General features: G+C 40.5%; 1 protein-coding gene across 2 annotated transcripts in view; it reads right to left on the bottom strand.

The window, feature by feature from the left end:
* The window catches only part of LOC100649273, a 248424-nt gene that overhangs the window by 160236 nt on the left and 60825 nt on the right, over positions 1-27363 (bottom strand). For both annotated transcript variants that reach the window (XM_003400913.4, XM_012316578.3), the window contains one exon: positions 6085-6125. The gene's annotated coding sequence lies outside the window, so the exon portion shown is untranslated. The remainder of the gene's footprint in view (positions 1-6084; positions 6126-27363) is intronic.

Raw genomic sequence — 27363 nt, 5'->3', positions numbered from 1 at the left:
CTGTTAATTTGCGCTGCCGGTGAACCTTGTATTTTAACCCTCTGCACGAACAGCCTGTCGCGTACCGAAAATAAATCATCGTTCTCTAAATAGATATAATTCACCGGCCCAATCGTCCCTATCCTTATTTACTATGATTTATTAATAGCTCAATTTGTCCAATCTTTCATATACGCGATGATATATCTTGAGTGACTTTTAATCAAAACTATCAATGTGATTGGTAAGATTTTACAAATCATAGACAGCATAAGTAATTACAAATTTGTTAGAAATATTTATCGCCGAAGAAATAATGCATTGATTGTACTAAGAAGAAAGTTATAATTTTTGACAAGTGTCTGGGCAACTCTATGCATTTCTACAGTCATATGAATATTTAATCGGCCGATAAACCATACGAATTAATTATTATTCGTCTTTCTACTCTTGCTTGCTTTTCGATGAACTACAGGACAAATTCACGATAACATCAACACGTACATTTATGATTACGTTTGTCTATTTATCTGGACAACCAGTTCTGTTTTGATCACAGGAGGCGAATGCCGGGAGATTTCATAACGTAATGATCGTCACTTTTCCTAGATTTTTAGACAATTATCGCGGTATTCAATAGTACGATGGGACTAGAGGAGCGAAAACAATTAAATTTGCGCAATACTTGAAACTGTAAAAATCATGCAAATTAGACTCGACAAACTGTCTCGTTTGAATCGTAGCGGCACGCCTCGCTAAAGCATCGAGTTCCAAAACAACGAAAACGTTCGTACAACTTCCAACTGCGATGGGTAAACTCTTAACGAGTAAAATATCGTACAACGATAGAAAACTCTAGTGTTGTCCACATTTTTAACGAGTTATGTTATGTGTTACGTGAGAACCGGATGGTTTGAAATGGCTAAGACTGTCGACTTCGACTCTGATCGCCATACGTTTTATAATGAAACGATACGAAAAATAAAACGACGAATAAAATCATTCACCGATAGAAAAATCATTAAACTCATCTAACCTTAGAGGTGCAATCGATCACAAATTTCAGGTCGCTTGTACCAAACATTAGCCGAAAGTATTGGCGATAGTCAACGAATAGGGAAAAGGCAGTTCCAGTGGTTGCGGTGTAAAAGCGGGGCAATAATATCGATACGAACGGACGATAAATTCGAGCAATCGAGTCGGCTCAGTATCAACAAGTCACGAACACACGTGAGCGTTTATAAAAGCAAAAATTAAACGAACGAATTATAAAAATTTACGAGTCCACAGGAACGGTCAATCAACGTTCGTTCTTTCCACGGAAACGCGACTACCCTCTCGCAAAATGACACACAACGTATTTGTTTTTTCAACGGCGGTGTGGCAATGTTCCCGAGCTGAATAATGGCCAGGGAAAATTCATTGAAGACGAACCGGTGCAATTAGTTTTTCCGCACGCAGAAGAATGCGGCGGTTACCAATCCGTCGTCGGAGAATTTAATTTTGTTACGCATAGAAAGGAATGCTGTCCACCCCCTTTTCCACCGCCGATGCTAGCCATCCTCGTAGATACGGCGAGCAGGGCTCACAGAGAAAACCCAAACGCGACTGCCATTTAAAAATAGAATCTGAAAATTAAATGGGCCGTCGATCGATCGAATCTTCCTTCCTACATATTTCCCTACCGATCCGGCTTCTATCTCAGGCCATATTTTTACAGAGAATTTTTCCTGCCAACGTTGTACCGCGTATCAGCGAATGTTTTCCAAGTTGGAACTTGCAGCGCAAAATATCAAAATATTCCTGTAAAAATGGTAACAACGGACTGGTATTGAAGGTGAAACGATTGTTCGAAACGCAAGCCGTACATAGTGGTTTTCCTGAGGAATATCGGTCGCGCCCGTTCGATTGACGATTAAATTGATATCTTCGATTTTATTTGCGTTTCGTTTGTGATAATAGCGATTTGTATAGATAAGGTGTATATACTCCTCTGGCGGGGTTATTTCACGATCAAACAACGAAGCTTCTACAAAGAAGCAATCGAAAAACTCGTGGAAATATCGATAATCCTGTAAATATAACATGGCGATATCTAATACGGTAAAAACGCAACAACTTCTCCGCTCGATTCAATAAAAGAACGAACGAAGATCGAGTGGTTACTGTACGCGACAGCCTGCAGTGATTTTCATAGAATAAAAATAACAGTGAAATGGCTAAACCTGCAATCTGTTCGCCAGAGGGCAAAGGGCCTAAAACTTTATCCTCCAATAATTTCCCCTGCCTCCCAACGATCTTTCAAGTGAAAACCCACTTTCCACTCCCTTTTCTTCGATGACCGTGGTACATGGTCCTTCGGGTCTCCCTGCCTACTCAGCTGCGCTGCGGTCAGTTTCAGTCGAAAAGAAGTTGTCCCTCGAAAGAGTCCCGTAGAAAGGAACTCCATTTTCTCCCGGTACGAAGGGAACGAGTGCAAGGAACCTCATGGAACGGCACAAGCCAGGACTCGAGCACCAACGGACGCTATTCAGCCGTAACAAAAGGCAATCACCATAGAAGTGGTGGAACTGGAAGCAGCAGCCGTCATAAGTTATCGGAATCGCGTCGATATTTCGCCGAGAATTTCGAAGGGAACGAGTTGCCGCGGGATGGCCGACCTTCCTGTCTGTACGCTCTCTCTCTCTCTCTCTCTCTCTCTCTCTCTCTCTCTCTATCTATCTATCCATCTATCTATCTATTTTTTTCTCCTTTTTTCTCGTTTCTCTTTTTCTCTCCTTCTAAACGCGACCTTAAGGATTCTCGTTCATGAAAGTGATTTCTCGGGTGTCACCGACCCATTCAACCTGGTCGAGGCGTTTTCGATAACTGATACACTTCTGAACACTTTTTAACGAGACCTTCTCGGGCTCTGAGAGTTGTTCGAGAGCAGTTTCACTTCGAACGGGCGAACTTGCGCTCGCCGTTTCGGCCGTGCACGTGTTTCTTCATATTCTTCATTCGTTAACGCTTTAGTCATTAGCGGCGGGTGCAAAGAATCGGCTGATTACGAGTGGGAAATAGTTTTCCAGCGTTCCTCGAAATTGAATTCCAAATCAGTAAGTAATTTCCGAGTTCTTGGGCCGTGGTTCTGTTTTTAATGAACTTTGTTAGGACGAGTAAATATCTTTTTCAGTATATCGTTGCAGGAAAGAGAAGAGAAATGCAGCGAGAACAGGAAGAATTACGGAAGTTTTCTCGGTGCTCATTGATTAAAGAGTCGAAGAGCCAGGAGAAAAGGAGTCTGAGATGAGACTGCGTTTCTGACTTCCTTTTTTTATTAAATATTTAAGCTTCGCTTTTTTCGAATCGTTTCGTACGTTCTTCGTGAATTTCGACTAGAACCTCTGAGTAATTAAACTGTCCCTTTCCTTGCCCTTTCCCTTCCTTCAAAGATATTAATAACAAGCAGCAAACAGTACGAATTTTTCAATTAAAACGAACTTTCTTCGTTATTAAATTATTGTTCTATTATGGAATTAAATCCTATCCTTTATCAGTGTCTCGGATGGAGTAATTCAAGTAGAAATGGATGCTTCTGTCAAATACTTAAATTAGATAGCCAAAAGTCTACAAAGAGATAAGACGTGCCTCCGATATTTCGCACCGTTCATATTTCGTTATAAATTCTCTCTCGATAAACGTTACAAACTTCATCAGAGAAAAAATTAATTAATTGTACGCACTCGAATCTGTCTGGCCTCTTCTGCCTGAGCCAACCGACTCGAGTTACTCGTTTAAATTCCAAACAAGCTAGACACGGTGTGTCGCAACAGCGTACCCTGTGCTTGCTAATAGCGCGCCTCTTTCGGCGTTCAATCTTCAAAGTCCTCCGTTCGATTTCTTAAAGCACTCGAGAAAGCTCGATAAAGCGCTGGCTGTGTCGCGCTATTCCTCCACTAATCGACTATTGCGAATAATAAACGGCATCTTTGACGATCTCACTGAGAGCGTGGCTTAAATCAACATCATCAGACGCGAGTAGATCGGTTGTAATTGCTCCGGCTACGATTTAATGGTCCACTCGATACTTCCACCCTATAATCGGTCCATCGTACGACCTGGCTGTCTCGATAAAAAGTCACCTTCTTCCCTCCCTCTCCTTCTTTCCAACCTCCTACACAACTAGATCGTTACAACTTCCAGCTGACTTTTCGCTTTTTAACCCAAGGATACGCGACGCGACGACCAAATCACTTTGGAAGGAGGACTTCCTCATGAAAATTGAGAATACAATTTGTAAGGCGCTCGACGATGAATATTAAGTCGATCCGATACAAGTCGATCCTCTCTTGCTTAGTTCGATGCATTAGAATAATCACGGGCTTTCTCGGGGCAGACATCAGATTACAATCGTTTCCACGGTGACGTTCTTCACAGTCATAGAGAGACGATTCCGCCGATTGAATCGGGAATTACACGTCGCCCAATATAGTTATACGAGGTTTATTAACGTTTATCGGTTACGCGGGCATCGTTGTCGCGCGATCGACGCGAATAATCGCTAATATGCGTATTCAGCCGTGTTGCAATCCATGGTCGAGAGATAAAGTCGAAATTGTTTCGCCGATTAGAGCGAAGATTAGGCTAACGGGGTTTCCACTGTGGCAGGTTTAGTTACGTTTACGTTATAAAATGGCACAATTGGAATTTACGTTCGTTACATTTCAAATTAGAAAATTTTGGTACGTTTGAATAATTCAAATCTATTCTTTCAAGAAATTCCATGGCTACGGCAATAGGTTTTCATCCTATATACGTATTTATGGTTTTCATGTTGAGAGGAATGTCCAAGGAAATATACAATCATAATATGATTCAAACTTGAAATTACCTGGAAATTCGTTGCGAATTTAGGACGACTAGAACAGATAACTGAAAATTGGGTCTGACAGGAATTCCAAGGCAACATTATGGAATGGAATAGCAACTTTTTAGCGCGATAATGACTTTCCGGTAAATTAGAATCGATAAGCCACATCGGTATACCATTTCTAGATCCCGCTAACGATCTTTTTGCAGGCGTCGGCGTTGAACGGAGGCAAACATACGCGACAAAAACCCGATGGAGGTCACCTAGTCAAACGTCCCTTTTTATCCTCTGGCTTGTACAAAAATCTCCCCATTCGTTTCGCGGCCGGACAATGATTCCGTGCGATTATTAATGCGAAAAGTTTTACGCGCGGCAAGGAAATGCGGCAAAAATTTCGTCAATCTCTCGCCGCGTAATTGTTTTAAACGTCCCGCTTTTGTCCAGATTTTTCAGTTAACGACCAACGGCCCGTGTTTGCTTTAAAAAATACACTTGTGAAAATTCTTACCGGCACCTGTCTGTCCTGTAAATTGGGTTATACAAATATTTCCAAAAGCTCGGTAATCCCTAGACGCGAAACTATTTTTTGCTTGCATCTTTCTTTTTCGTGATTTTTTTCCTAATTCTTTTATCCGCTCCCCTGAGAGTATTTTTAGTTACGCGATGTTTTGTACGAACATTTTCGTTCGAAGATACCTTTGCCGATTTTAACAATTTTGAAATCGAGAGTTAATCTGTATTCCTATCGATGAATTTTCAACCTGTTAATTGAGACGAGTTCACGCGATAATTTATTCAGCAATTTACTATCTTCTTACGTTTTGTTCAAATGTATTAAAATTTTTATTAAAATCCAGGACCAACGTGAAATCAATATCATATCTTCATGGAACTTTTAAATAATTAAGGGATGACTCGGCCAACAGGTTGAAGAAACATGAATAAATTTACCTGAATTTCTAGCCGAATAAATTTGAAGTACAGCGTTGAGCTGACAAAAGGAACAACGACTAGGGACAAAACGAAACAAGCGCGAAGCTGGCTGGCACGAATTCATAAAGATAGCATCCAGCACGGATGGACTTTATTAGCTTCTTTATGACGCACTTTGTGGCAATGAGCCGATCGTAAAAGCGTACATTAGCACGAAGCTAAAGGTCTCGTGATTTATAATCTGCCTTTGCTTGATATCCGAGCGTAAGCGGACCGTATAGTGTCAATTATATTTTGGTAGTATATCGTGGCAAACTTACGGGTTGCAGAAGTTGGACGTGGCAGCCGCACTTGCCGATTTCTGAAACAGGAGAAGGAATTAATATCATTATCTCCACGAAACGATTTATTACAAATGAATCATTCTACGTTAATTTGTCATATACAATTTAAGCACCTTCTTTTATTTATCTAACGCTATATTATACTATAACAAATTTTTTCTATTATTATCTTTCTAAGATAATATTTTACATTATACTTTTAGGATTACTACTTTACCGATCATTAACCGAGCTACATAGAAACACACAGAATCAAACGTCCATCGAGGCTAATCATTTTGCTTCTGAAAACTTAAACCAATTGTGTATTTTGGTAAATACTAATAGTATATAACAATAGATAACAATAGATAAAAATAGAGATGACAGGAATTTTTGATCCTGAGCGACTTCATTACGTAGAAAATAGTACGTATAAATATTAATAATTTTATTTAATTTTGGCATAGCTTAATTCTCCGCAGTGACAACGTACGAGAAGCATATTTGCGTAAACGTTCTCCTACAATTTTCTCGTGCACCTCGATGCCATATCGTCGTTGTATAACCACATAGAACTCAAGTGCAACGGTACCAGGCAACGCGTAAACTTTCTACTTTACACTGTCCCCTTATTTTCTTCTGGAAAGCCCATACACCGTTCTACGATCCGATACACTTCGTATATCGATACTTTTACGCGTGTCTATATACCCTAACTTTTCTACGTCCATGACTTTTCGTCAATGGTTATAAATCGCCGGTAAATTGCTGCGGCTGAAATACGACGCACTTCCTTCGATGTCGAAACACGAAGCATTCGACCCATTGGCCTTTCACGATGCGATCGGAAGCGGCAAGATGACGCGAGGCCTTGTCTATGAATTTTAGACGCGCGGGTAAAAGCTTTCCTACGATGGTCAAGTGAATTTAAGAAAATAAATAAATTGCAACGTAGAGAAATAAACTTTTTATATTTCAAATGCTTCTGCTGTAAATTGAAATTGTTTAACCACCGAAGAAACGTGTGATAAAATTAACGTAAACGGCAGCATTGTTTCTTTCGAACGTTTAAAAACCCCGTTGCTTTATTCTCTGGAAAAATTCCTGCCGTACATTCCATCTGTCGAATAAATCACCGAAAGTGTGAAAGGCATATAGAATCGTTGGCGGTATGATCCGTGAAAGGATGGCCAGTTATATAACTGTAAACACGAAAGAATAGCTGACAGTCAAACGTCGAACATGAAGTTTAGTTGAAAAAGCGGAGAAGGGTGATGGTTGCGCGCGGTTAAGATAGCCTCCATTGTCCCGACGGATTTTTTTTCCATGGGTCCGTCACTTGCATTTCAGTTACACACACGCACATGCACGCACACACACACACACACACACAGTCGCAAGATTTCAACAGAACTGCAGGACAGAGCAATTCAATAGAGGGAAATCAATTTCGTGCCTAGCAATTTGCTTTTCACCGCAGCGATCGCGTCGGGATAATACCGGCGATTCGGTGATTGTTTTGCGATAAGACAAACAACGCGCCAAACGACACCGAAAACCCTCACCTGCCTTCTTTTCAATATTTTATAACATCATCTCTCTGCTTTGTTCCGTTCATTTGCGCGAACAAGCAATTTCGCATACCGTTTCAATTATTCCACCGTTTCCTTGCCATTCTACTCTCTCTCTCTCTCTCTCTCTCGCCCTCTCTCTCTCTCTCTCGCCCTCTCTCTCTCTCTCTCGCCCTCTCTCTCTCTCTCTTGCCTACACGTACGAAATTCGTGATTAACAATTGGAAACGCTCGTAAAACCTCAATATTTCGGTGTTTCGCTTTTTATTTGATATTCGGCACTCGTTCTTATTTTATTAGTTCGAATGTCTGAGCAGGACAATCTTGTAACGCAAAAGCAGGCAACGTAAATTCGATATTTAAGGACGGAGAATTTTGAGCAAAATTTTGTCACAAAATTTGATCGTTTTTTGGGAAGCTCGTCGACCTTAAGATCACGAGACTGAAAACTACACTTCATCGCGGAGCAGCCGATTTTGTCAGAGCTGGAGCGCATTCGCATGCTGGATGCCTAGCGATAAATCCTGTCTTATCCAAAACGAGAAGTTTCCACTGGTAAATCTCGTTTCGAAAACTGGCGCATTACCGTCGGAAAAAATGCGACTTTCTTCCCCGCGGAAATCTACTTCAGGCTTTCGAGTGAACGAGGGTCAAAGTGCACCGACAACGGTGCCGGTATAAGTACAAATATCCTCGAGGACGAAGATCGTGGAATATCTGGTAGAAATCCGAGCAGAATCCAAAACGTATATATACCTCAACAATTTAAAAAATAAAACCGATATTTCTTTCTTCTTTTATCATACAATGAAATAGGAAAAAGTAAAAGAAAGGGGGATTTTAGACGATCGTTTATCGCGAATGATTGAGTTTCAAGTGATCGATACACGCGAATAGGCCGACCGCTTGAATTGGATAACGTTGCGTTGTATCGCGTTGCATTCTACTCTCGCTCATCTAATATATCTAATAAAAATTTTAGTTTGCTTTCGAAGATACTTTCCATCTTCGTAATACTTTCATTCTTGCAGAAGTAAAATGATAGAAATTCTTCGACTAATTAATCAACGCAGCCCAGGTTTGGAGAAATGGTACGAGCATAGACGAGGAAACGTGGTGCAATAGCACGATAGTGCATTATCGTGTAGCAAGTCGTGCTTTTGTCCGTCGAGAGATTTGGTTACAAGTACAATCGATCAGAGAGAGAGTCTATCTAATTGCTGTATGTCTCGTAACGCAGTGTTAATGACGTAGCACAATGATATTCGATTCAGGATGCGCGACTATGAATCGCAACGGGTGATGTTGCTTGTTCACAGGAATCTATCAGCCCGGTCTGACGTTCTACGTAAACGGTATATTATAGCAGGGAGCATCGCGGGAATAACAATAGCCCCTCTTCCCTCGAAATGTTCCCGTGGAAAATTATTCTAACGCGGTTACACGCCAGACCGTGACAATATTCCGCACGATAAATTTCACAGCTTCGAGATGGAGTGCCTCTCTCTAGTTGGCTAACGATTCGCCAAACTTGCAATTAACGATATTTACTGTCGGGTACAGTTTTGTCGAGACCAGAGGGAAAAAACAACTTTCGATGAACAGATTGGACATTTTTCAAAGTAACAGTTGTAGCAAATTGACAGAAAAGTAAAGTCTGATATAATACACTCTACGTTGCGAAGGACTTAAGATATTCGTCCCTGAACGCTGGTATTAAGTTGATTGAACATCTTTCGAGTAGTCAACTCGAAAGTCACGGACGTTTTCTTTGCGTTAACCAGTTCCCAAGGCGAATCTGTTTTCTCCGAATAAGACAATTTTTCCCCAGAGATCGAGCACACGGAGCGTACAGATAATGGTGGCTGAGTCGAGGACGCTTCAATTACATCGAATGGTAGTTAAATTCCGTCGGATCAACAGACTTGGAGGCTGGCAGAACGCCATAGAAAGTTAATTCGTCCCGGCGCCGAATTAATTCCTGCGTATAAATATATGGCGCGACTCTAGGAATCCGTGGCCAGGCAGATTTTCCATTTTCAACGCGTCCTGTCCCGTTTCCTTCTCTCTCCTTTCTCTTGTTTCATTATGTAATCATTCTATTATTCCCTCGTCGATGCCAAGCCCAAATTACTAAATTTTCAGAAAATCTTGCAAGTCTTAAACAAGAGCAAAAGTTTCGTAATCAAAGACTATCTCGAGGAGCTCTCTCCAAATTACCGGAACAACTTCTCGCAAACTTTACGTATAAGATTTACATCGTTTATCGTTACGTATTTCGATAATAAATCGCATTAAGCAAGTTCGTTTCATTAAGTCGAATAGAAATCGCGTACAACCTCGTTTCCATTTTTCTTTCGGGAAAATCTGTTGACGTAGAAAGAAAAAAATGAAGGGAGCAAAGGTCGAAGGAAGACGAGGAAACCGAACACGATATATCGTGCAAGATGAGCCGATGAGAGAGAATTTACTCTTAACCAATGCTCGTCTACTCTATCAAGTCTTTAATCACCCATCATGTAACGTTGTGCCATCTAAACCGTAACTCCAGACGTGCTAACAATTACGGAGTCTACTAACTGCTAACGAATCTGTCTGCCCATACGTGTGCGTTCCGTGAACACAGGACTTTCCAGACCATCAGGATTTTACCTTGGATCTTGTTAAACAAATACCTTGCGCAGAACAATCGCAACAATATTCTACTCGGATTACGCGTATCCAATTTCCTTTGTTCCGTCTTAGTTTCCTTGTCCAATACCTTCGCATAAATCAAATTATGATGATCATTATCTTGTTCGTCATTCGGCTCGGTTAGTCAAGTAATTATAAACAATATCCATTGTTGTTACGCACGTTTGTTCAGAAAGTTCATTAAACCTACATGAAATACGATCTAGCGATGGAAAGAATATCAAGCAAATCCTTGGAATTCCCTTTCATAGTCAGGATAATGAAACAAGCACAATTGTTAATGTAAAATCAGTGAAGAAATCGCAAATTAAATGTTAAGGCAAAGTTGATCCTTCGTGGGTTGAAACTACTCGAACTTCAACTAAATAACATTTTAGAGATATTAGTGATTTTTCGATAAAACTAAAACCAACAGTGAGGATCAAGTTATTCTTTCGTTATGCTTTTAGATCCATGTCGATACGACTTTCGATTCTCGAGATATCGTCGACCAAAGTGCACCGTAATTTTTAAGACTTTACTCTTCTATCCTCGTGGCATATACTTGGGCGCGTCTCCTCTGATCTATCCCACGCTTGTCACATGTGCAATGGTCAGTGACAAATTTTGAGTCGGCATTTTTTTTCCTGCTACCACTACTAGGCGATGTACGCATTTCCAGGAGAAAGTCACGACACTCCGTGACTTTGTTCACTACTTCGCGCGTATATTATATCCTGGAAACTAATTGAGATATCGACTCGAATGAAATTGCGTTATCAGAGGTATACTTTATACTATTCCGAGCAGACTATTGTTACAAGTTTTAAATTGCTTTGAATCGTACAATTTTTGCTCCTTTTAATTTTAATTATTAACTTTGATACGTTTAAGGATCACTCTTATTCTATCATATTATTATTCTCGCATTGAAACAATGTCCGAATCAAGAAGTTTCGTAATTAGTGACTTTCTCGAGAATCTCTTTTGAAATATCTGTATCTTTGCCAAATAAACGAACGTATAACAAACGTATTAAGAAGCTTGACCTGTTTCCGATCGTTCTCGTCACAAATGTTTCCGCGTAAGTACACTCGTTCGATACGAAACCTATTTAACGAGAAAACTTCGATAGATACTTTCGGTACGCAAGGTAACAAATAACAACGATCTCGATAGCCAACGAAGCAACGTTGATGAAACACCAAGATAATTCTCGGAAAGAGTGCTTTAACTCAGACGAGCGGACGAGTAAGAAGGAGAACCGCAAAAGAAACCCTCGAACGCAGACGTTCCCCTCGATCACCTGCCACGGGCACTCGACATCAAAGAAATCAACCTTCGTATAAGCGTGCCAGCCGGGGCGCTGTGCAAAAGCCAGGTAGCTCGGCAACAACAGCCAGAAGCAAGCAGAGCAAGAGAGAGAATCAGGCCGTGGAAATCGGGGAAAAAGAAGAATGCATCTGTGTGCGAGGTGCTCGCACAACGGCTAATTACGGATCACCCGCGGCGCGAGGCCGTGTATAAATTCTAACGTGAGCGTGGCAAGGACGAGGATGACGCCTCTTACGGTGGTAAAACCGCGTATTAAAATTCCGGACGCCTCCTGAAATACTGATCTGCGTCGAGGGTGCTACCACAAAGGTACATGTTAGATAGGTGGGCGGCGAGGTACAGAGTGGGAGGGTGTTAGCTCGGTAGGATGCGAAAAAGAGAGAAGGAGAGGGGCACAAGGCGAGGTAAGAGGGGTTTTGCAGAAAGAGGGTGTTGAAGGTGGTGAGATGCACCGCTGGTACTGCCAGCCCGTACCCCGAGGGATTAATCACGGGGCATTATGGCGGTGTTGGCTCAAAAGCGACCAAGGAACGAGCAGAGCTGAATCATAACTCAACCTCCTCGATCTCCGACCATATCTGCTAGGACTCGCATTAATAAGGGCATAAACGCTGTATAATTTCAAAGTAGGTACTGTCGGCAGTCAAAGAGCCACCCTTCTCTTCGTTCATTTCTACCCTCTTCTTGCACATTCTTACCCATTGCCCTCCACCTTCCATCTAAACCGAAACCTGTACCGCACCAGCTTCTCAATAAACGAGAATTCTCAACATCCGCCGTTTCTTCACCGAACAACATCGAAACTATGACGCTCAAGGTTATGGGGTGTATTGCGAATTCGCCTTGAGCTCTCTCTCCCCATAGTTTTCCGAGAGGAACCTCTGCTATTGCCTCGACGCACGAATTACAAAATATTTCGAAAACGTGAACGTTAAACCGCGAATATCACTTTCCACTCTGCTACGAATCCAATGAATCTTCCCGTATATTCTTTGACTTTTTGACAGCAACTTCTTATCTTGCTTAACGATAGGGCGATTAGTTTATCGCGATGACTAATTTTAAGGATTCGGTGTACTGCTTAGCTCTGTAACTGAACGAAAAAATATTGATTTCCAGCGAAAAAGATTGTCGCAGCTTTTCAATTTTAGTAATCTTCTTCCAATTGTCTAAATAAAAATTTAATATCGATAAAAACGATAAAAGATAGCGAGCAGCGATGAGTCAGACTGTTACCGAGTCGGATTTCGTATTATGCTCGGTATTATTGTTGACTTAGTATTGTAATCCACGTTAACTTAACCATATTAAATTAGTTTCGAATTAATTTAAAGTGAAATTTATGCATCCCCTATTTTCTAGCGTGGCGAAAGCCTCGCCGCTTGCCCGTCTACACGCCTGTTGCTGCTTCCATGGAGCAACGTTTGCTCCCAAATAATTGATACACGCGCACGGTCTAATATAAAATTATAATTGAATTTTCAGCTTTGTCTGAATTAATTAACAGCAAAAACTTCGGTTTTATGACCAAGTTAAACATTCATCGACTGATAACCGCGGACACTGCCAGGCAACCGCCACCCATCGCTCGCTAATTAAGCGCAAAGTTGAAACTCTAACCTATAGTACACCGTAATCAGATTATGAATTTGGTCCTGAATGCAACGTTACATGGCTGCTGCGAGGAAATTGATAAGACAATGCTTTGTCCACCGTACCGTTTTCGGTATCGTTTTAGCTGTAAATAGGCGAAAAATTGATTCAATAAATGATCTTGTTGTTATCCGCGTATAAAGCCGTAATTAGCTAAATACGGTTCATTAAGTCGATCTTTCACGAAATTCAATCGTCGTCGTTTCTCGTGGCAAACGGCCGATTCATTGGGACACAGCGTCGTGTCGCTACAAAAGCCCAGAGGAAACGTACAGTAAAGTTTTGACAAATAGAGTCAATTTCGCCTGATAACGCAGAAACGTAATGTCGTGACGAGACATCGCGGGGGAAGTCGAATGCACCTTAAATTTGACGAGATCAAGGATAGGCCATGGATCTGGAACCTGGTGTATGCAACAAACAAAGTTGAACAATAATTCAATCTTGCCAATCTCCGTTTGAATCCCTTCGTTTCTCGTCGTTCTCTCTTATTATCTCGACTAGCGACTCCTTTCAACCTGGAAACTGCACTTACGATACGTGAGTGTTCGAGTCAGCGTAACGCTGCTATGTACACCTATAACGGAAACTACTGGAATTCTGGCGCAAATACACAATAGGAAAGCTCATATTGCATACAGACTCGTGCACAAGGTACAAGGCATCGGCGGAGAGAGAGAGGGGGAGAGAGAGAGAGAGAGAGAGAGAGACAGAGTTTGGTAATTTAAGTGAAATCCTGAATCTCATTTCATCGACCTCTCTAATATCGCAAAAAGCCATTGACACTACTGCAAGCGGCGTGCGCTCTCCACGATTCTCGATAAAATTTCATTTCGCCGATCTTGCGATTGACATTCTTCAACGAATGGCACCATTTTTTAATAACGCGATACCGGCTGACAGTCGCGACTGTAATTTTAGTTATATCGAAAAGTTGCTTTTCAAAAGAGGCAGATAAAGTTCTCAAAGGGACAGAAAAATATTTTCTGTAAAGATAGGTGAATCGATTGCGTAAACTGATTTAGCAGTGGTTCACGGTGGTGATTCGATTCGTTATCAATCCTTTGATACGAGAAGTAAAGAAAACCATTGATACTTTAATTGGAATTTGCGAAATTGAAATGTCCGCTTGTTTGTAAGAATTATGAATTTTTAATTTTTATCTAAATTCTTAGAAATTGCATGTAGGCACGTTCGATATCGGAAAGTGAATAACGAATACCATTTTTCCACCGAACAAATTTTCGATATAATCAATCAGCCGACTGTGGAATCGTTGAACTCTTACCCAGAAGTAGTTACAACTCGCGAACGCGTGTATTAATTTCTGCGAACCAGCATGAAAATTTCAATGATAGTACCTGCATTCTGCCAAAATGGCCATTAATGATCCATCGGACGTATCAGCATATGTAATCGCTAATTAAAATGAGCCACAAAGAGAATTTCATACATAGCCAACCACGCGATACCGTATCGGATAGCCTTGTCGTTACATTTCCAAAATCACTCTAATCTAGCCCTCAAACTGATTTAACAAATCCAAAAAAATATTCCCAGCAAACATAAAAAAAAAAAAAGAAGAACGAATTCAAAGTATCAAAACGAAACAGAATTTCAACGAAAATTCCTTATGACCATGGTGTTCCGTATCAGAGCGCTCATTAACGCACTTACTGTTCCGCGTAGCTGTAACAAGGGTGGTCGATCGAAGCTGCAAGGCGGAAGGGAAATCAGGTTTCGGGTATCACAGATCGGCCGATCGTCGTGTAAAGACTTGTAAACCAGCCCTGGCACAAGCTTAGTATCCGTGTGTGCAAATAGCTACAGATAAACGCCAACACGAGCATACATCTCTCGGTAAGGGAGACTAGGAAGAAGAACGCGAGAGAGAGAGAGAGAGAGAGAGGAGAAGGAAGGCGAATGGAAGAAAAGGTATCTAAAGGGTAAAGGGACGCTTGCGCGTACAAGCCTTAGGCTTAATCGAGGCTCAGATGCAGGGGGTTTCTTCTTATCGGGCGAGAAATATATTGGGTTCCGGTTCGCGTTACGTACGATCTGAAACCTCATATAGTAAGCGTGTTCGCGTAATTAAGCCGCAAGAGATTTGCATACGATCCGACAGATACACCGCCGTACAAACCGGCGCCGCGAAGAAGAAATCTTCCGCGGATGAGCCAGTTTTACTGCTTCAACCAGACGGCTGTTAAACACTTTTTTGTCAACCGTCCATTCCGTAAAAATTCTTCGGTTTTAATGCAGTTTCGTCTGCCCTCGCTCGTAATTAACGTGGAAACGTCGCCTGGGACAATATGAAGCGTTTAATTACACAATTATAATTCTAAGGAGCTTCGAGGACAGATGCACCGGTGCCGCGCTCTCTAAAGTAAAAAATAATCCCTATTGTCCAGAATAATTAGTATTTCCCATTTCCCTACTACGTTCCCGCGCCACTGTGCGTGACTGCGAATGTCTTCGATGTTACTCTGAAAGTTTATTATCTCAAAAATGCTACTCTCTGCTATATATTGTTTATTCTTACCTTGTTTTTAACGGGACAATCCCAACGTTGTATACAGAAATTTTTATTTTAAGCGATGGCTATCCGTGCCAACTATTTCACTGTGATATTCGTCGACGTGTGCTACAATCGCTAACAAGAAATATTCGATGATCGATAAAAAAAAGTCCCTAAAGAGATCGAAAGTATTGTGATATTGTGAAAACGTGATCCTGAATACACGAGTAAACGACGTGGATCATTTTGGACGCCACGTTTCCATACATACGGTGGTTCCATTAAATCAAATATAAGCTGAAATCAACCACGTTACCACGTTAATTGGGCTGCAATTTGGGATGGGTCCCCGAGCGCGAATGATTAGGATGATTCACGAAACAGGCTCTATCCCCTGACTCTGTGACAGGGCCTGAATCGATTTAGGTCTAAATAAAATTTAACAGAAAAGCTACGACATCTGCCGCGTCCATTAGATCATGATATCAGGTAATCATTAGTGGACCAACGTGTAGAATATACTACCTCGTTAGTGCGATCCAGTGTACATACATACGTATGTGCACACAGCCAGTGCATATACATGACCAGAGCCATTTACAAACGTAGTCGTCGCACTGCACCATTCCTCCGAGCGATAAACTTTCTTAATTTATACTTGTCGATACCGTTGACCGGTTAAATCGTTTGGGGAATAGGTTCACAAAAATAAAAACGAGAAACGAGAAAGGGGTTAGACGATTTCCAATTATTCTTATAACCTTTTATGAAAGATATTTATTTCGACTACTCGGTTGTCCTCTTTGTGTTTCAACTTTTGTCAGATCGAAACGGAACGAAATCACCGGGGAACGATTCCAACGTTCCTGAGAATTTCATAAATCTGAACTATAACAGTCGACAAAAATACGTACTCTCGTGGAACATATTGTTTTATGGAATTGGTCTCTTATAGTAGAGAAAATATTCTTTGATTCTACTTTTTATTAAAGAAGGATATTTTTTCGGTACTTGGAGAATTTACTCGGGCTCTGGCTCCTTTTTGAAAATACATTTTTCATACTGACACGATAGTTTCATTTTCTCTGCGCGTTGTATAACTGTAGGGATATCGCGTGCGTTCCATTATTTCATCGAATATAATCTGAACTATCACGACAGAGAAGCGTAATCCTATTGGTTATGTCATATTTGCAAATGTAATACATATATATTACATTATATACGTATAAAAGTGATATTAAATGTATTAAATATTCTATGTAATACGCAAATAGAATTACCAGAGCCGAAACTCTTGAGCGGAAAGCTTCATTTTTGAAAATTGAAGTAAATTTCCTAATTAAAAGTTTCGTTTCTATTATTTCGAGTTCTTAAATTTAAAAAAAGAATGTGCGCATGTGCGAAGGGGGATTAGATCGACTAATGCAGTGTTTGAGTTAATTAATTTTTGCTTAGTTAGTTTAGAAAAATTGTCCAGAAAAACTTTCTCCTCTATTTTACTATAAACTAGGGGAACAGAGTTGTTCGATTAAACAAAACAAAAAAGAGAAAATATCGAATCGCGTTCCCCCGAGGTAACTAAAATTAAATTCGACAAAAATATTTTTCGTACCTATAACCTCTTTCCGGCATCGAACCGTTTCCTTTTTTTTTTTTTTTTTCGCCAAGCGAGCAAGCGAGCGAGTCACTTCGTTTTATAGCGCGATATCTTTCGAAGAAAAATGTTGGAGCAACACAGGAAGACACAGTTCTAAGCAAGAATTTTTCTCGACGTTCTAATTTTACGCGAGAAAAAACAAATAACCATGTTCGCCGATGCGTAGTTTGTTATTCTGTTTCCCGCAATGTTGCGTCACGAAAATGCAAATATTGTTATACCATGAAGTTTAAACACTACTACCCCAAATAGACAGAGCACTCATTGGAGGGTTAGCTGGTTGAACGTTGGAAGAAGATAAATGCACGCCTTGCATGTACATATGTAGTTTAAGCTAGTACGTTACAACAGCAGAGAAAGAAAGAAAGAGAGAGAGATTGCCATCTGAGAAAAAACTCAATTTGATAAAACGCTGATAAGACCTTCGCGCCTTCTAATTAAGATAGACTGATTAATTGGACGAGCGTTTATCTCGTCGATGCAGAAACGATGAAAGAAACAACGGATTCCACTGTTTCGATCATTAGCGAACTTTTCCGCGAATACTTTTCGATACTTTTTCATGTATCACATATGGCATAAAAGACAAATGGAGAGTTATAAAACGAAATTTTACAAAATTCCTACGTGACGAGTTCCATTGTTTTATATGTAGATGCCAAAAATTCACGTAGTTCATCGAACGATACGATAGGATAGTAGCAATTCCAAAAAAATATTCTTCAAGGAAAGCATTTTGTATCAATCATACAATATTTGCCATCACTTCGCTGCACGTCAGGATTTTTAATCTCGCAAATCTATCGTACGCGAGGAATAAAGTATTTTTGCAAACAATAAACGCATCCCGTAAATGCGCCCGTGTGCACACGTTGCGCTGATATTCAGTTTACCGCGTGAACGAATATTTTTCATTTTATACATCAAAGTGCACTTTTGCGCTCGCCAGAGAACTATACGCATTTCCAAATGCAATTAATGGGAAGAACATTCAGCCCGAAAATAGTTGCAAATTTGCTAAACATTCGCCCCTCTTTAAAAATAAAATGGACAAAAGCTTTTCAATGCGGTAATGCCGAATCATGTGTAAAAATAGGAAAATTTTGTTCTTTCTTTTTTTAAAAGCGTTTTTTTTTTTTTTTTTTTTTTTTTTTTTTTTTTTTTGTATACTATCAACCATGTGTAAACTGAGTTGCATTTTCTTCGTATATTTCAAAAGTAAATGTACAAAGTCGCATGTCTGTATTTCCAAAATTAACGATGTTATATTATTATTAACGATGTTATTCGATCAAAGCGAGAATTAACGGCTGATTGATGTATAGTTTTTTGGCAAAAAGAAAAGAAAGAAAAGTTCAAAAAGGCCCAGGAAACACGTTTTGCAGTGCAATAGCCATCTTCGCCACCGTGAAAACGTAACATCGAAATTGAGCAGGATATTTCGCTTCTCCGTGGAACAGTTTGGCGAGCCTCAAAGATAATCGAACAAGTTAAACTCTTGCGAATTCAACTTGAAGGCTGTAACCAAAGTTGGTGCTATCGCCCAGCGACTCTAATCGAATTGGCACCCGGGCAAAAGTTCAACGGGAACTACGCAACTTTCGACCCACGCCACACATTTGGAAACAGAAATTCATATCGGACCTTTTTCGCGGGGCTCCATCTGATTTTTACCAAGTCACGAACTAACCTTTGAACTCCGACGTCACTCCGATTTTCAACCTTTTTATAACAGCTGTGATTTTATCCCCCACGTTTCTATTTCTATTTAAACCTGTCTTTTCATCGTTTCACGTTAACGTTAGAAAAACCAGCTGAATCGTTTTCATCCGCGAGCGAATTCATAAAAGTCCTTATTTCCTAACATCAATATCAAGCGTTATTTTATGTATTTGCAAATTTATTTCATCAAAAGCAGAAATCTTCTCGTTTTTGCTTAAAATACTAGATATTATTAGATCGATAAGCCTTTATTGTCTCCATGGTTAAACATTATCCTAAATACATATGTGTATAGCTGGTGAAATCGTGGAGCGAAATACGGGCCCGCCTAACTTCACACCCCAACTATCTGCTTAATAATCTAAAATCTAAGAGCTTGACCCCTCTGATAATTTCCTTGCCACGCTGGGCGAGGTCAGATCGTAATCTAATAAACGTACCGCGATACCGAGGTAGGTACTTCTCGTAATTATCAAACGCGACACAATACCACGACCATTGTCGAATACACAATTTCCTTCGAAATGTATTACACCTGCTCGATGAACTTTATATACGTAGTATCGTTTCGCATCGTTCCTTGTTAATTTATTGCCGAATATCGTGTGCAGGTGAAGGAAATACTTGGAGAAAATTATGGACAATTTTCGAACGCTAATAAAATGACTAATTGCAAATAGATTATTGTTATTATCGGTATTATTCGAGTCCCTTTTCGTAATTTATCTAATATCGTTTTACATAACAAATTTAACTAACGATGGAACAAGTAATGCGTGTGTACGTGCGTGATTTATGCTGGTATGGTAAAAAATGCATAGGAAGGTATTATTGTCAGTGAAAACTAACTAGTCAATTTCTAATCGATACTGTTGCAAAATCCAAGAAAACCAGACGAATATATCTAAGTTCTCCAATTAAATGGTGCAACGAAGTATGTTTTCAAAAACGGAGTGTACTCGGTGCTCGAGGGTTGTAGCATGGTGACAAAAAATAATAAAGATAATAGGACAATAACTGTGTGCTGTTTGATGGGTAAAAGCTTGGGCGAGAAAGAACCACGAGAGAAAGCTCTATAAAACTATCTTCTGACGATTAAACTCGATTCGACCGATAATTTCCTCTTCAAAGCCCACTCGAGTTCATGTCTAAAGCCGGCCACAAAGCAGCCACACGGCCGCGTCATTATATTTTTCGCAATTATCTGTAGGATGGGCACTCGGTCGACTCGTTGAAAATAAAAGCGAAAAAATGAGAGAAGAGAGGGGAAGAAAGAGAGGGAGAGAGAAAGAGAGAGAGAGAGAGAAAGAAAAGGAGAGAGAAAAAATGGAGAAGAACGAAGAAAATAAAACGACCACCGCTTCGGTCGCTTCATCAGTTCGTTAAAAAGTTGCGGGGCCGGCGTTTGGCGGTGATTTCTCGTGTGACGTCGCTTTTCCGCGCCAGCTTCTCATCCCGCGCAATAACAACCGGTGTCCCTGCCATTTAAAGCCCGGAAAATGAACGAATACCTGCATTGGATGGTAACAGAATTCATGACCACTTTTTCGGAATAACTTTTTCGCGTGAAATATTCCCATTTCTTAAAATATTCTACTGATCTTAAAAAGTATCGGACGATAAAGTATTTCCAATTTCTTTACTCTACGTTCATTATTGGGCGTAACAATCTTCAAATTTATGTTAATTTTTTTATCTCCAAAAATATCCATTTTACCGTGAACGATAAAATGTTGCGTTCGAACAAGATTGCCGCAGTCTCATCGATTCTTTTTAATTACCACGAGCTATCCGTAGCGGGGCACACTAAATACAGTACACGATATTTGAACAAATTCAAACAAACATTTACAAATTATGATGCTCACTATCATCCGCAAACAGACCGTACCAGGGAAAAAATAAATAATCTGGAAAAATATTTCCCAATACCGTACACAATTGTATTTAATTCTCCCTTTGGAAAACAGTCGAATTACTCGATCATTCGCAGGAAAAAATGGTACGTTTTCCGAGCGGCGTTATTCGCTCACCACTTTTCACCTGGTGGAATAGCGCCGTTTTCCTACCGGATTCTCATTTTGCGCATCAACAATATACGCAAACAGGCCGATGTATTTCTGCATGGGCCGTTCGATGCGGTTTCGCCAAATCGACATGGGGTTGTTCCTATGCGGCATGACCTTCTCTATTTATTTCGCCGCTATCCACCAACGCCATTGTCCCCCGGGGGCGGAAAACGCAAAAATGTATTTTTCGAGAACGATTCGCGGTAATCGGAAGTCATCACTGGCTCTCGCGAAAAAGGTCGCTTTTAAACGTTATTCTCTTTTCCACGAATCGCTGCACTTTGCCACACACGCGGCTGCATCATCCAGCTGAATTATTGGCAAGCATGGCGTTCGACGGCCAGCACTGTAAACGCCTCCGTTGCATTTTTCACCGTTCATAACGTGTCCGTAAACAGATTAAATGTTAAAATCCTCCGCCTTCATTATCTTTCAGGTTGTGTATCGTCGAGCGTTTTACACGAGATCAGCGCCGATCCGAGATCCAGCAGGATAGATCGCTTTTGTTGCTCGTCCATTGCTCGAAAAAAAGTACCGAGAATTCTCAATGAATACTAAAGTACAGTGAAAAGATTATAGCGGAGTATCGTGGAAGTGATTAAAACGTTAAAGCGTGTCTCGACTTTATAAAGAGCGAATGTGCACATGCAAAAGGAAATAGTTGAAGCAGCTGAAACGAGAGAAAGGAATTGAGAATGAGAGAAATTACAAAGAAGAAAGTTGAAAAAGAGTTTCTAGAGAAGTGAGAGTGTGAGTTTTAAGCAGCAGTATGCCTTTGGCTAATTCGAATTTAACAAAAGTTACGATATAGCAGCTATCAGTGTATCTTTCTGATTAACTGTATGTCCGGTCGTTTTATTCCACAACTAGAAACCTATCGAGAAACCTACACCAGATCGTATGATTGCTAAAGACGTTCAATATTTTGAATGCAAGCAAACGCGGCAGATTTTCGAACCGTCGCTACCACGCGAAGAAAACCGCAGAGAAATATTTTTCCCGCCGAGTGAGCGAATTACTAGGCGCGAATGAAACAAAAACGGTAGTAAAGGAAAAAGGAAAGAAGAAAGAGGTACAACCGGAAGGGTCAGCCAAGATTGGAATAATTTCGAGCGCGTGGGTCGAGCGGACTGACTGAAAGCCGTTTTATCGCCAAAGGGCTAACAAACGAGAAATCGGAGAAAAGAATATGTACTTCGTGGCAAGGGCGTGCATAAACTTTGCAGTCAGCCCGTAAGACACGGCCTGTCTGCGTCGGTGACTGTTTATTTCCATCAAAATCGTGGCAGAATGTTTAAGGCGTAGGTATTTTGAATTTCTCACTGAAATAGAGAAGAATTGTTCGCGTATCGCGTAGGATTGGACTAGAAAGCTTATGATTAAAACATTCTGTTCGCGATGCAAAGCGACCTGCTTGACTTGAGAATTCCTGATGCACTGTAAACGAAGGAATTTTTATAGCTGTTCTAGTCGAAGAAGAAACTACCGTCTAACGAGAAAAGTGGTGAGTCTCGGGTGGAAAGTTTCCCCGATACGGGCGACCAGATTTTTCCGCGATTTCGTCAACAATCTTATCGGCGAGGATAAACACCGGGCACGGTGCATATCTAATGGAAGAGAAATAACGCGGAGAGTAGCGCGTTTCGTGAAAACTCACTTAAGGCTGTTTGACTCGATGAATCAATGTTTCAGGTGTAGCGTGTAACTGATAAATTCATTGCTTTTGATTCGTTGCATTCGATATAAAATCAAACGGAAGTGAACAATGAATGAAGTGAAAGAAGGAGTTTTGATATTCGGTTCCCGAATTGTTTGTAATTTATATATTTGCAAATGTTTGCAGTTTTAAGTTTGAATGAATTTAGACGAGCGAATTCGGATCCTTAAAATCCGAGTTCTGCAAATTCTACCCGAGAAGAAATTGTTTTCAATACCGAATTCTACCCTTAATTAAGGGTTAATAGTTTACGTAAGCACATGATGATTAATGGATCCCTTCTTACGGCGTAACGTTTAATAACGAGCAACGTGTACATCATTAAACTAGCAGATTAAATGTAGAAAGTTCAGAAAGCTTTCATCGTCGGGGCAAACCTTTCGCAACGAGTTGCAGGTAAAGCGAACAACATGGAACAAGGAACGATACGAAGTCGCGGAATAATTGCAAAGACGTGCATTAACCGATATACGATATACATCCTCCTGGTAAAAGGAAAACTTTTGCGTACCTGTAATCATCATGATGCCAGAGGGTTAATACACGTTTAAACGTAGAGGCGACGCATAATAGCAAGGTTGCTCTCTAATTTGCGTGAACTTTACGCGCCGCGTGCAAAGCTACTTTGTTTACTTAATGTCCAACTTTATTCCATCAATTTAGGGCAAGTTTGGAGAAGTCCTGTTAAATTTGCATGTTTCTAGTCGAAGTCAGGAACATCTATCCCGGCTGTAACATCAATCATCATCCCAGCGTCTTTGTACATGTTGTGTAGTACTTAATAAACTGAAAATATCGAGTGTTGTTTAAAACACTCCTTTATCGCGAGAAACTGATTAAGTCTCTGACAGATTTCCACGTTGAAATTTTCTTAAAGCGAGTGGTTACATCGTTATTGCATTATCGAAAAATTACAATCGAAGAACTGAGTAGAAAAATTGTACGAGCGCATCTTTCTCAAAGAACTCTTTCGATAAATCAAATTGACCAGCTGCACTTCCTGTAGATTATTCGGGCGTAAGAAAGATGGAAAAAAAAGAATTTCACTTCAGTCTAATTAATCGAGAGACGTAGCTCGAATTCTAGGATAAAATCGATAAGGTGTTACTTTTATCTCTTGCAGGTTTTTCTGTGGAATATATCAATGGATTACGGACACCAATCCCGAGCGTCTGATGGTCACCATTCGGGAAAGAAAGCCAGTCATTGCAAAGAATAGTGAACGTCTCTCACGATAACATATGTCCCTATATCAGCCCGGAAACCACGATGCATTCTCCAGCCGTCATTCAGAAGTTTTCAATCACTCGACATGCAATTCGAGTCTTTGATCCACCGAATTTTTACACGTTTGTCGTGATAACGAGACGCTTAACTTTTGACTCGTGGAGAACATTGTTGATCCGACCCTCGTATTTCTTCTCTTAATCTCGCTATTTTCTTACCTCGTAATATATAAAATGTCCGGATGAAAGTTGTTTGTTATATCGCCAAGTAGGTATGTAGCAAAAGTAAATTGTTTCCAACAAAACGATATTTTCATTAATGAACTTACAGTAATGAAAAATAAGAGCGTATTTCTTTCCACCAAACAAGACGGACGTTTAATACGTTACAGCTTGATGTATCTCTCGTACCTCTAAAACGAAGTAATTACAGCAAGTTAAGAAAAAGTAGTCATCTAGTGACGACGGAGCAAATGCATGGAGCTAAAATCGGGCAGCAATCGCGAATCAACGAAACTCGCGAATCGACGGCGATTAAACGAAATGATCGGTCTGTTCGATAGGAATGAAGAAGAGGAGAGGTTTGAATCCGGAAACCGGCAGGGATCGAACACGATGTTTCTGTTGAATGGAGGGGTTGACATAGACATAATCGAACGGGTGCGAAGAACGTCATACGCACTTCGTGTTCACGCGGACGACGTGACCGGATTGCTGGCTCGACCGATTTGAAAGAATTGCGAGTCCATCCACGTAACATAAAATATAGTAAATCGGGCAGAGAGTAATGCCTGGCTCGTAAATAACATGACATATGTTCGTAGGAGGCACGGCTGGCATGCACGCGGTAAATCTCCCTCCCGAACGATCGATATAATGGCGGCCGATTGCAACGTTACGCGCGTGCACCGATCGATCGAACCGGACCGGGTTTAGCCGTGTTACTTCAAAAACTTTCACAGACTTGAAAGCTGCCAAGGGCCCGACTTGCACCGATCAACGTCAAGTTTCCAGGACGTTTCGCGGCAAAACACAGCTTCCGCCGTCCTCACCGCTTTCAGATACCGCCATTGTTACCGGTGGTTACTTACGAACAAGGAGAATACCGACGTGCCCCCTGTTTAAACTTTCCTCCGCACGAAGAAAACAATATCCAAACGCGTAATGGTATCTGGATGTCCATATCAATCGCTTTTAGCGTGGATTGTTTCTCACAACAGAAATATTAATGCTAAAACTTTCACAGAGAGAATTGGCAGGGAATAAATGCAGACAAGGGGCTGTTGTATTTTCCTAAGAATAATAAAAGTATTTCAGAAATTACGATGTACGTTACTTTACTATCTGTTACTCTATCTTTCTTATTCAGTGAAACCAAAATTAATTCTGAACCGTGATAATCTTTTGATGGAACTGAATTATTCGTAGCTTAAGAAGGAAAACTTTTCTGTTAATTATTAAGCGCTGGAAAAATTGTCAACGCAAATAGGCTGGCTAACATATTCTGTTATTATCGGCTAAACAATAGATCGACTTATGTAGAAGCTTCTACGCAGCTTCAGTAACGTTGTAAACAACTTTGTCGCAAGTTTCTCACGACACGATGAATCAACTCAACCATTGAGAGATCAAAGCCAAGTTCGCAGAAAGCTAATGTTCGCCGATTAACTCGATCATTGAACACGTCTCGGCAAACAATCCTCCGTCATGAACAATAGTTTGCTACTTTATATGAACAGTTCGATAAACATTTCTACACATCCTTGCTTTGATAAAAACGATATTACAAGAAAAATACTACAAATATCCTCGATCTCGTTCATAAAATACCTAATCTTCCAACACTATAGTATCTTTCGCGTGCCCACACACATACACATATGAAACAATACAGTTACTACAATGTTTCCATAAAATGCATTCGAGGGTGGAATTAATCCAGGAAAGACAAGAGAAACGATTACGTAGATCCGGAGAAAACCACGCGGAGGTAACAGGAAGCACATGGGCAAGCCATGACGCGACAACCATCGCCGAGAGCATGGCGTTCGTATGCAGAAAAATGCAAATTCCCTCGTCGTTCAGGATTATATACTCGCCAGCTAAGTGTCTAAGAGGAAAATAGAGGAGATCAAGCCCACTACGGAAGCGATACAATCGCTTCCACGGTGATTCAGCCGGAGCTTATTTAATTTTACGTCTTGCCTGTAGCCGGCCATCACGCGAGATTCGGCCGAGATGCGGGACTTTGATTCGACGGGAGATTGATTAAAACTGATTGCTCAATTACTTCCAATGAAATTTGTTTTCGAGTCGCAGATTTTCCACCATCTTGACCTCTTACCATTGCGCGAGTTTATTAAATTCGTTAAGGAGAGAAATTAAAAATTCGTTTACACGGTTACGCCCGGAAGAGTTTTAACGAGCTGAAACATACGACCGCTTCGTTAGGCCGGCGTAAAGAGGAAACTGGCACGCGATAGTTTCGTTTACCTGCAATAATCGAAATGAACTTGCCAATTTTAATAGAATAATTTTAACAGAGTAATATAACGACTCCTTAATTTAAAAAGAAAAAAAATGATGTATTTCTAGTTCCTGCTGCAAGAAATTATCTAAAAGAAAAAAGAAAAGAAAAAGAAAATCAAGAACGTACGATTGCCATTTTATTTGCGCATTCACATTCAAACCTATAAAAAGAAAACCTATAAAAGGAAGAAATATAAATCTTCAATATCTCGCTATACCATACAAGGAATTTCAATTCTATTCCGTGGTCTCTACCGACAAATAACCTACGAACAAATGACCAACGAGTGATTACTATTTATTCTCCTATTTCACACTCCGATCGAAGTAGAAGGAAAAAAAGGAATCGTCTTGCTTTATCGGAAGCAAAGCGTCACGCCGCGCTTAACGCGAAAATGAAAGAGGCTGATTCGACCTCCGTTTTCAATCTGAAAGTGCTCGACACACGCCCGATTGCTCGGTTTTCCATACAGTGCCGATCGACGATTAATACTCTTCCCTTTTTGATCGCTCCTTTGGTCTATCTAGATGTGTACGCGACCACGGGCACGATTCACACGAACAGAAACAAGCCAAAGTAACTCGATGTTCCGCGTGTAT

Source organism: Bombus terrestris, chromosome 14, assembly GCF_910591885.1.
Source record: "Bombus terrestris chromosome 14, iyBomTerr1.2, whole genome shotgun sequence".
Taxonomy (NCBI): Eukaryota; Metazoa; Arthropoda; class Insecta; order Hymenoptera; family Apidae; genus Bombus; species Bombus terrestris.
This window is presented reverse-complemented; position numbering and strand designations above follow the sequence as displayed.